At 36.2% G+C, this 10088-nt stretch overlaps 1 long non-coding RNA gene across 1 annotated transcript; it reads left to right on the top strand.

Annotated features, from left to right (window-relative positions):
* The first annotated feature begins 1602 nt into the window (after positions 1-1602).
* LOC110916821 lies at positions 1603-6587 on the top strand. The gene is made up of 3 exons (XR_002580058.2): positions 1603-1716; positions 5904-5961; positions 6443-6587. It is a non-coding gene; the product is annotated as an uncharacterized LOC110916821 (long non-coding RNA).
* The last annotated feature ends 3501 nt before the right edge of the window (positions 6588-10088 follow it).

Raw genomic sequence — 10088 nt, 5'->3', positions numbered from 1 at the left:
ACGGCTTTCCATCCACAAACAGATGGGCAGTCAGAACGCACGATTCAGACCTTGGAAGACATGCTCCGAGCATGCGCACTTGAATGGTCTGGAAACTGGGATGAATATCTATGTCTTGTTGAGTTCGCTTACAACAATAGTTGGCAAGCAAGTATTCGCATGGCACCTTTTGAACTTTTGTACGGTTGGAAATGTCGCGCACCATTATGCTGGGATGAAGTCAGAGAAAAGATTATTGAAGGGCCAGAATTAGTTCAGATTACAAATGAAAAAGTCACTATGGCCCGAGAAAAACTGAAAGAAGCTCAGAGTAGACAAAAGAGCTATGCAGATCAAGATAGACGACCCCTCGAATTTAAAATTGGTGATCACGTATTCTTAAAGGTATCACCTTGGCGTGGCGTTCGTAGATTTGGAATTAAAGGGAAACTTAGTCCCCGTGTGACAATCGGCAAAATTCCGGTAATTCTGTACAACCTGAACAACTATTTCAATTTTTATTTTTGCGTATACGACTTGATTTTAATTAATTAAAGTCTTAAAAGTCTAGGAATTACAAAGATCATAGTGAAATATGATAACAAATCCGTTGCGATTGGAAACAATATCCTAGACTAACAATAGGAATGCGAATAAAAGATACTTGACAGTACTAGTCGCGATACAGTCTGACACGATAAAAAAAAAAACAAGACATGCCGATATGTCTACACAAATATTCTACAAAAACTTTGTCCAAAAATAATATGTGCCTTATTATTTACAAGATTCCAATTAAAAACCAAATTGTCCAAGTCCGCAGAAAAATACAGCAATCCTACGGAAATGTACAGAATTCCGCAGAACGAAACAGTTACAGTCCGAAAACCCAAAAATAAATATTATTTTACATATATAATATAACGGGTATTAAAAATGACACAAAATCCGCAATCGAATCTTATTGCGTTAAGCTGTACGGCTAGTTCAGTAAACTGCCAGTCATTAAAGCCAAGCCGGTACCGGAACCGTGCCAAAAATAATAAAATTTTTAGTCCTAAAAGTTGTATTAATTATCCGGATGATAAAACATGTGCAAAAATAATTTTTGTCATGTTTTTATCTAAACAAAACACGGTGTCAGTATTTAACCCGGTACAGGACCCGAACCGACTTTTTCACCCGAATTACAAACTAAAAATTTTGGTGAACTAGTTTTACCTAGTGTCACACTACCTTAAAATATGAAGGCATAAAACCTTGTAGATATTTTTATATAAAATGTCAAAGTTCTTAAGGTTTATAAATTAAACAAGATTTAAAAAAAATAAGTAAATACCCCCTCCCCATGATGATTCACGGTTGGTGGGCTTTCCCACTTGCCACCTATTTTCAATTTGTTATGTTGGAACTAGGAAAAACATGATTAGTGTAAGATCTAAATCCAAGTAAACCTTCTAACACTCCACCACTTTTCCATAATCCCCCCAAAACCATCAAAATTTACCATCTTCTTACCTCTCTCTCTCTCTCCTAAAATTCGTTCAAGGCCAAACACCACCAACATCACTTTCATTTCAATATTCAAACTCAAGAACTCATGCTCATATGAAAGTTCATGGATGAAACAAGATACTAGGGAGTTTAGTAAAGCTATTTGGAGCATTTTTGGTGGAACTAGAAGCCCTAGATCATCAAGATTTTTCTTATCTTCATCCTTATTTCCTAGCAAAAATTGTAAGAACATTACACTAGTCTTACTTTTATTCTTGATTTCTTTTACAAGTTCATTATAAACCCACTTGAAAAATAACAAGAAACAACTAAAAATCATTATTTTTAAACATGATTTTTCTATGATTAAGAGATGAACTTGGAGAATCAAGCCTAACAAATTTGAATCTTGGTTATTTCTACTCAAAAACATGATCTACATACATGCATGTAGGATCAACCAAGATTCATCAACAAAGGAATGAACATGAATTTTTACGAACTTGCATGTTAGTAAAATATGAGAAACTATTCAAAACTAAGAAAATAAATTTTCAAAATATTTCTTGGATAAAGTTTCCATTTCTGGAAAGGATCATAATCAAGAAATATGTTGGTAGTAAACATTTTGAATACATATTTATGCTTCAAATGACCTTGCAAGACATCTAGAACAAGAGTTTTTCATAAAATCTCGTTCTACAAATTTTTGGCAAAAATAAGGAATAAAGTTTCCTTTTTGGGAAAGTTAAGAACAATATCATGTTCATGCTACTTTTGTTGACAAATTTTGATAGATATCGATACTTGATGGTGTTTTGTATTGAAATAATTTGAAAACAAGTTTTGTATAAACTTGGTGAAAAATCCATATTTCAAACAAAACTATGGCAAAATTTTTATAAATTTTGTTATGTTTTAATAGTTTTTAAACAAGGAAATATGTAACTAAAACAAGTCTTGAACATGGTTAAACAAATTTTGGACAAAGACATAAATCCATTTTTTATAAAAAAAAATTTCTAAATAAAAATGACAAGTATATATTTTTGGATAAAATGTGTACTTACAAAAATATTCATCAAGTATCATAAGTATATAAATTTTTGATGTGTACATCATATGTTAGTTCAAGTAGGAACAAACGAAAAATTGATACACATCCATAAAAATTACAAAAATATATATATGAACTTGAAAAACGAAATAAAATGTCCATCCTTGGACACAAAAACACAAATGGACAAATTCGGACACTATTGGACTATATGGACTTTTGGACAAACAAAAATGGCACAAACAAAGCAAATGGTAAAACGTGACGGACGACAAAAACGGGACAAACGATACGAATAAATCAAACCGACATGTAGTAAACGACTATAACAAAATACAAGCCGTCACAAAAGCTTATGCACTAAAAAGGTTTAATTATGGCATAAGTAATAATTTTTATAAAAACTAGATTTTTATAAGAATACAAGTATTACTATTATTATTTTGACTAGCCCAAAGTCTTGTAAATAAAGAAAATAGTCCATAAGTTAAAATTGGGCTAAGGTCCATTTCTCATAAATAAAATTTGGGCTAGGCCTACTTTTATAAAACAATGGACTAAAAATATATTTTTAGTCAAATTTGGGATAAAGCCCACTTTACAAAGTATTTGGGCTAAAAACCCAATCTTTACAATTATTATGGACTAGATATATTTTTAGAAAACAATTTGGGCTAGGCCCATTCTTACACAAGTTATTTGGGCTAAGTTGTGACACCCCAGGAAAACCAGTGAACGGTACAACTTACCTAGCTTCCTCAGTGAGTGCATACCAAATTTCGGGACGAAATTTCCAATTAGTTGGGGATAATGTGACAACTCGAACTTTAGACTCGCTTTGTGTAACGCTAGGTGCATATGTGAACTAAGTTATATGTTTGGATTTAATAAATGTTTTATTATTGTGTGCTTTGTGTATGTACGTATGTTAATAACTCGAACCGCACAACATACACATCACTCGCACAAGGCCGTTTGGGCCTCATTCTTGTACGCGGACCATTAGGGCAGCCCATTGAGGGTTCGGCCCACTTCCCTTTCACGTGAACAAACAAGCTGTAAGGGGTTTTGTTTCTCATTTGATTACCAACACAAGAACACACACAACCCTAGACTCTCTCTCTCTCTCTCTCTCGGTTGCTTGGAACCCGACGGCAAGGGCATCCCCTACTCGGATCACTCTCTTCTCCTTCTTTAAATCCGGTTAGTGATTATGTTATTGATTGTGTGTTATTGGTTGTATGTTGATGATTGCTTGATACCGAAGGAGTCTTGTTAACATGTTGGGTATGATAATGTTAGATTGGATCAATGATAGATAATGTTCATGTAATTGGCTTGCTCATGAATCGGATATATGTGATTGTATGATTGTAATCGGCTCTTATGTATGTTCACACAAAAATCGAATGTATGATGTTATTCAGTTAGTGATTGTTGATGCTTGATAAATCGGTTAACATGATATATGTTCGAATCTGTTGTTATGATAAGTAATTCGGATGGTGTGATGATACTAATCGGCTGCCATGTATTGGTTCGGGTTGTTAGATTGAGTATGAATGTTAATTGATGTTTCTCGGCTGCATGTTCATACGAATCACTAGATAATAGTTTATGTTATGATCTTGGAGTTCATACAAATTCATGATGTAATTGTCTTATTGATCTATTTGGTGTTAACTAATTGGTTGGAATTGTGTTAATGGATATGATAAGTATGGAAACTTTGAATGAATGTAACTGATATGCTTAAATCATGGGAATTGGTTAATGAATCGCACAAGACTTCTTGGTTGAACAAGAAGTCCAATCGCACAAAAGAAACACACAAGCTCTCGGCCGTACAAGACTGGTCTGGTCGCACAAGTTAATCTGGGCCTACCAGTTGGGCCGGGCAGTCCAATTGTCTATTCGCACAAGTCGGGCTACTATGCTGTTGGGCCGGACAAGCCCAAAGGCTAGTCGCACAACCCAGTCCAATCGCACAAAAGGTTACCAGTCGCACAAAGGAACATGATCGCACAATGTAACCCTAGCCGCACAAGTTGACTGTTTCGTTATTTGGGCCGTACATGTATTATTTGATTGTTTGGGCCGGATGAAATGTTGGGCTGGGCTACTATAGATCGCACAACATGAGCTGGATCGCACAAATTGTATGATAATTATTGGGCCGTGAATATTCAAACTGCTTATGTGTATGATGGGCCGGGTATAGATTGGGCTCAGTTATGTAATCGCACAAGATGGTTGGGCTCGCACAAGCTCTTTGGCCCAACCATCCGAATCGTACAAGTGGTGTATTTAATGTGTTGACTGTTTAAGTGCATACGTGTTTGCCATGATATATACGTGCACTATTTGAACCAAACCTGACTTGTGTGGTAACCCTGTTAGGACGTGGTTGACCACCCTTAGTTCAAGAGTCTTTTATTTGTGTATCTGCCGAGCAAACCAAGGTGAGTTCACACAGCCAAGGCATGGGATTCCCGGGTTGGGAATTGGGTTGGATATGTTGAATATGGAATGATTACTCGTACTTACGCATTCTCTAGACTATAGACCATCGTCCTCAGGATAGTCAGGACACGTTACGTAAAACCTACGTAACCCAATACCATCTACTGGCTTCCGGGTCGGAAGGCCATGCTGCGTAAAGCCTACGTAGCCCCCACTAGCTAAGCTTATGCACTATGTTATGAACTTACTTTCTGTGAACTCGCTCAACTAGTTTGTTGATTTTTTTTGCTGCATGCCTTGCAGGACCTTAGGTATACTTGGAGCTTGCACCAGAGGAGAAGCGGGTCGTTGTGGACAAGAACACGTGAATGCTTATTAAACGCTTTTACATTCACACATTGATACTTACGTTTTGGGTTTTACATTTCATGCTTCCGCTACTTAAACAGTGTTTGGTTTTGAACATCAATCATGTCTATGATTATTATTAAATGCTATGTTTGATATAATTGGTGGCTTGATCCTGGTCATGTCACGCTCCCAAGCGGTGGTACTCCGCGTGTGGGATTTTGGGGGTGTGACATAAGTCCACAACCATAAACTAAATTGGGCTAGGCCTACCTTTATAAAATGTTTTGGGCTAGGGCCCACTCCTACAAATTAATTTGGGCTTGACCCATTTTTTTTTAAACAAAGTTATTGGGCTAGGCCCATAAGCACCAAATACCCAAAATGGACTTAAATTCTAAAACATAAATTAAGCCCACTCAAACACAAATAAAATAAAATAAATGTATATAAACAAGGAAGTTATATATATACGAAAACACAAAAACAAAATACAAGATAGAATATTTGTACGATACACAAAAACAAACCTAAGTGTCTAACTAGATTAGAACACTTGTAGGTCGAGAAACGAACCGCGAACAAGGAATCGAATAGAGATTTGCACGGAACGCAAATCTGTGAGTTCATGTTTCCCCTTTTACTTTGATTGTTTATGGTTTTAAACTATCGGGGATGTATACATGTTACGAATAGTATGATGATACGATAAAACAATTTTGATCACATGCGGATAGCTGTTTAAAATAAAGGGGCCATTAATGAATAAACAAGTACCGAGGAACAATCGGATAGATCTATTTGGGTTTTGGCAAGCCCCACTCTTAACGGCAACGATAACCACGATCGTTAAGAGTGCCTTTGTGTCCAAACTAGTGTCGTTGACACACACGATAAATTGTCAAGGTTTGGTTGCCTCCTATTCGGCATACATATTAGTGTCCTTGCAACACACTAATGATCATACAATTTTTTTTATCATACTATACAAAAACGAATTTTATTACTTCAAATGTTTTGGAGACTCATTTGATGCGAAAACAAAATAACATGAATTCACTCAACTTTTGTTGACGTTTTCAAAATTAACATGTATTACAGGAGATTAGTGGACGGCTTTGGAAAAATATGTTCAAGTGGTTATCAAGAACGCAAGCTTTTGTGATGTCATCCGTTTTCGATTGTTATGTTTTGAACTTTGAATAATGTAGTTAAAGTTGGTGTTGTTTCAAGTTTCAAACAAGACATATGTAGTGTAAACTATGGTTTCGAATCAAATGTATGGATGAACATCTTTTATGTTTCAAATATGTTGTTTACTCGATTGATTGTAACGATTGCCGCTCTCGTCACACCTCGCCATACGCTTCCGCATAAACCGAAAATCGGGGTGTGACACCCCGTTTCATCGGTCCGTTTGAAATCCTTGAAAGAATTGGAGAAGTGTCATATCGACTGGCTTTACCGCCTCAACTCTCTCACGTTCATAACGTTTTTCATGTATCCTCTTTAAGAGGATATAATTATCATACACTCCATGTCATTAGTTATCCGTTACTTACAATTCACGAAGATTTGTCCTACGAAGAGGAACCAGAAGCCATCTTAGATCGACAAGAAAGGGGTTTGCGTAGGAAAGTAATTCCGTTTGTTAAAATCCTTTGGAAAAATCACTCTGAACACGAAGCAACATGGGAATCTGAAGAATCAATTCGTTCTCTATACCCTAATCTATTTTCGCAATAGAATTTTAGTCGAGTAACGGTAAATCTTGCTCTTTGATATATGTTCATTTATGCTTTACCTTATGTGAATATATTTTAGCTATGACTAAGCATATCTATGTAAAAAATATCAATACTAATAGTCACTCTAAGTATCTGTAAGTCTCTATTAACTTTTCGTATGGTAAGATATTTTATTAAGATACGTTATAAAAGGACCATTAGGGCACATATATAAGGTAATTGACAAGTATAGTCATGACCTTAGTTATGAATTTCAGATACACATGTGTGGTTAGGAGATTCTGGTTATATAAGTTAGTAACTCTGCTATAAAAGTTTCGTTTCTGTTACTTATGCAATAGGTTATATTCTTATTTGAAAAATTTCGAGGACGAAATTTCTTTGAAGGGGGTAATAGTTGTAATGCCCATAAATTTAAAATCATTATTCTAGAAATAAAAAGAATAATAGTAATTATAAACCACTAGAAAACCCTAATTAAGACACCCAAGCATTTCAATCAAGCAAGTAGGTAGGCATGTCAATCAAGCAGGTAGGTAGGCATGTCAATCAAGCAAGTAGGTAGGCATGTCAATCAAGCAGGTAGGTAGGCATGTCCCAAAAATTAGTATAAATAGAGGACATTGGGACTTGATCTGGGAAGTTGAAACGACGCTCATAAGTTCTGTGTACGTCGAGTTATAGTTAAATCAGTCCACAACACACACTAATTCATGAAGTGCTGCCGCAATCAGGGTAATAACTCGATCGCTATTACGATTCATTGTCCGATCGATCAATATATCCAATGGATGTTTAAGTGCTGCCCACATTAGGGTTATACTTTGTCGTTCGTCGTTCATTCGATGGATGAGTTTAAGTATCGTACTTTGTCGTTCGTCGTTAATTCGATGGATGTTTAAGTATCGCACTTTGTCGTTCGTTGTGAGAATTTGATCTCGTGAGTTATCGTAAATGCTGTATTAAGTTACTAACCTAGTTTGTGTGCATGTTATTTAAATTAGGTTTAAAGATTAATCAGTAGTCTAAACTCTGCCCATATAAATCTAAAATATTAGCACAAGGTAGCTTCACTTTGGAGTTATTAAGGTACGGATCCTTACCCCACTCTTTATTGTTTCATATTCAAGTTGTTATAAACCACTAAATTACTATATCTGTTAAAAACTCCTCACGTCTTTGATTATCGATTCATTTGACTGTCCGTTAAATTCCTATCCTAATCATTTGATTTAGCTTTCATGTCATGCGATAGTATTATGTCGTTATACTCATTATCGCATGTTCCAATATATGTTCCGTTTTGTTATGAAAATAAGTTTTATAAGTTATGTAAATAAGACCATTTGTACTCTGATACCCTGAGTATCGCTTCTCGTGGAGTGTCCCACGAGCATGTTGTTGCGGCATCGACATCATGTGCTCCATCCGTGACGGAGAGATCAGTTCACGGCGTCTCTTAAGTACAAGTGTGGTACATAAGGCTATTAGGAGGCGTATGGATCGATCCTAGGATTTAAGTATAAGGAGGTGGATAACGGGTATGCCAATTCGCCATCTCATGTGATAAATTATGCAGGAGTAGCTACCTGTGTATTGTCACGTTTTAAGTTTGCTCATGGGTACATCCGTAAGATATGATGATGAAATTTTGTTCTTGCATCGTATCATTTTCGCATAAAGTTCTATCCGGATAAGATTTCATATAAAGCATTAATTGTTATTTGATCCTAAAATTCCGTACTGAGCATTCGGCTCATTCCGTAAACTTTTTGTATATACAGGTCCACAGGTTACTTTGGGAGGGGAAAAGAGAGAAGAATAAAGCCTAGGAATAAATCTGAAGATGTTAGTTAATTAAGATGAATGTCTCCGCTTGTATATTAATCTTAATTTTAATAGTCGTATCCTTATCAAATAAATAAATGGAATTATGACTTTTGTTTATGTTACTGTTATTGTGACACGTCAGCCCTTCCGGGTTGGGGTGTTACATCTGCAGTATTACAGGTTCTCAAAACTTCGTTCTCAGATGACGATGAAGATTCTATGTCTTCGTGATTATTAGTGGTTTCTTCATCATCGTCTTCACTGTAATGATTATTATCTTGATTGCTGAATTCTGGTGCTACCGAATTGTCTTGATCGTCCACAGCTACATGTTGATTGCCTTGGTCTTCTTCCGTTGCAGGTTGATTGCTTTGATCTTCTACAGCTACAGGTTGTTTGGCATCACCATCACTCCTAATTTCGATGTATGTTGAGGTTCCTTGACCTTCCTTGATTGCAGCCCAATGTTGGTCTTCGTTAAATATTACATCCCTGCTTATAATCATCTTGTTTGATGTTGGATTGTATAGTTTATATGCTTTACTGTTCTCACTGTAACCCACAAATATAGCTTTCTCCGTTTTGTCATCTAACTTACTTCGATGTTGTTTTGGGATATGAACATATGCAACACATCCGAAGAGCTTGAGATGCTCCATGTTTGGCTTTCTTCCACTCCACGCTTCTTGAGGTGTTATCTTAGGCACACTTTTGGTAGTAGCCCGATTCAGTAAGTACGTAGCATATGTAACGGCTTCCGCCAAGTATGAGTGTGGTAGGTTCTTCATCTTCAGCATGCTTCTACTTAGTTCCATGAGCGTTCTATTTTTCCTTTCGGCTACCCCATTTTGTTGAGGGGTATAACTTGTAGTAAGTTGGTGATGTATCCCATTTTCCTTTAGAAAATTCTGAAATTCGGGACTGCAATACTCACCTCCTCTGTCTGATCGTATGCTCTTTATCTTGTGATCAACTTGATTTTCTGCGAGACATTTAAATGTTTTAAACCGGCTCAATGCGCCTGACTTAAGCTTTAGAAAGTATACCCATGTCTTTCTTGAAAAATCATCTACGAAGGTAATAAAATACTTGCACCCTCCTATAGATTGAGTCCTCATAGGACCACATATATCTGTATGTACGAGTTGAAGTGGCTTACTAGCATGCCA

The sequence above is a fragment of the Helianthus annuus genome, chromosome 16 (assembly GCF_002127325.2).
Source record: "Helianthus annuus cultivar XRQ/B chromosome 16, HanXRQr2.0-SUNRISE, whole genome shotgun sequence".
NCBI classification, from domain to species: Eukaryota; Viridiplantae; Streptophyta; class Magnoliopsida; order Asterales; family Asteraceae; genus Helianthus; species Helianthus annuus.
This window is presented reverse-complemented; position numbering and strand designations above follow the sequence as displayed.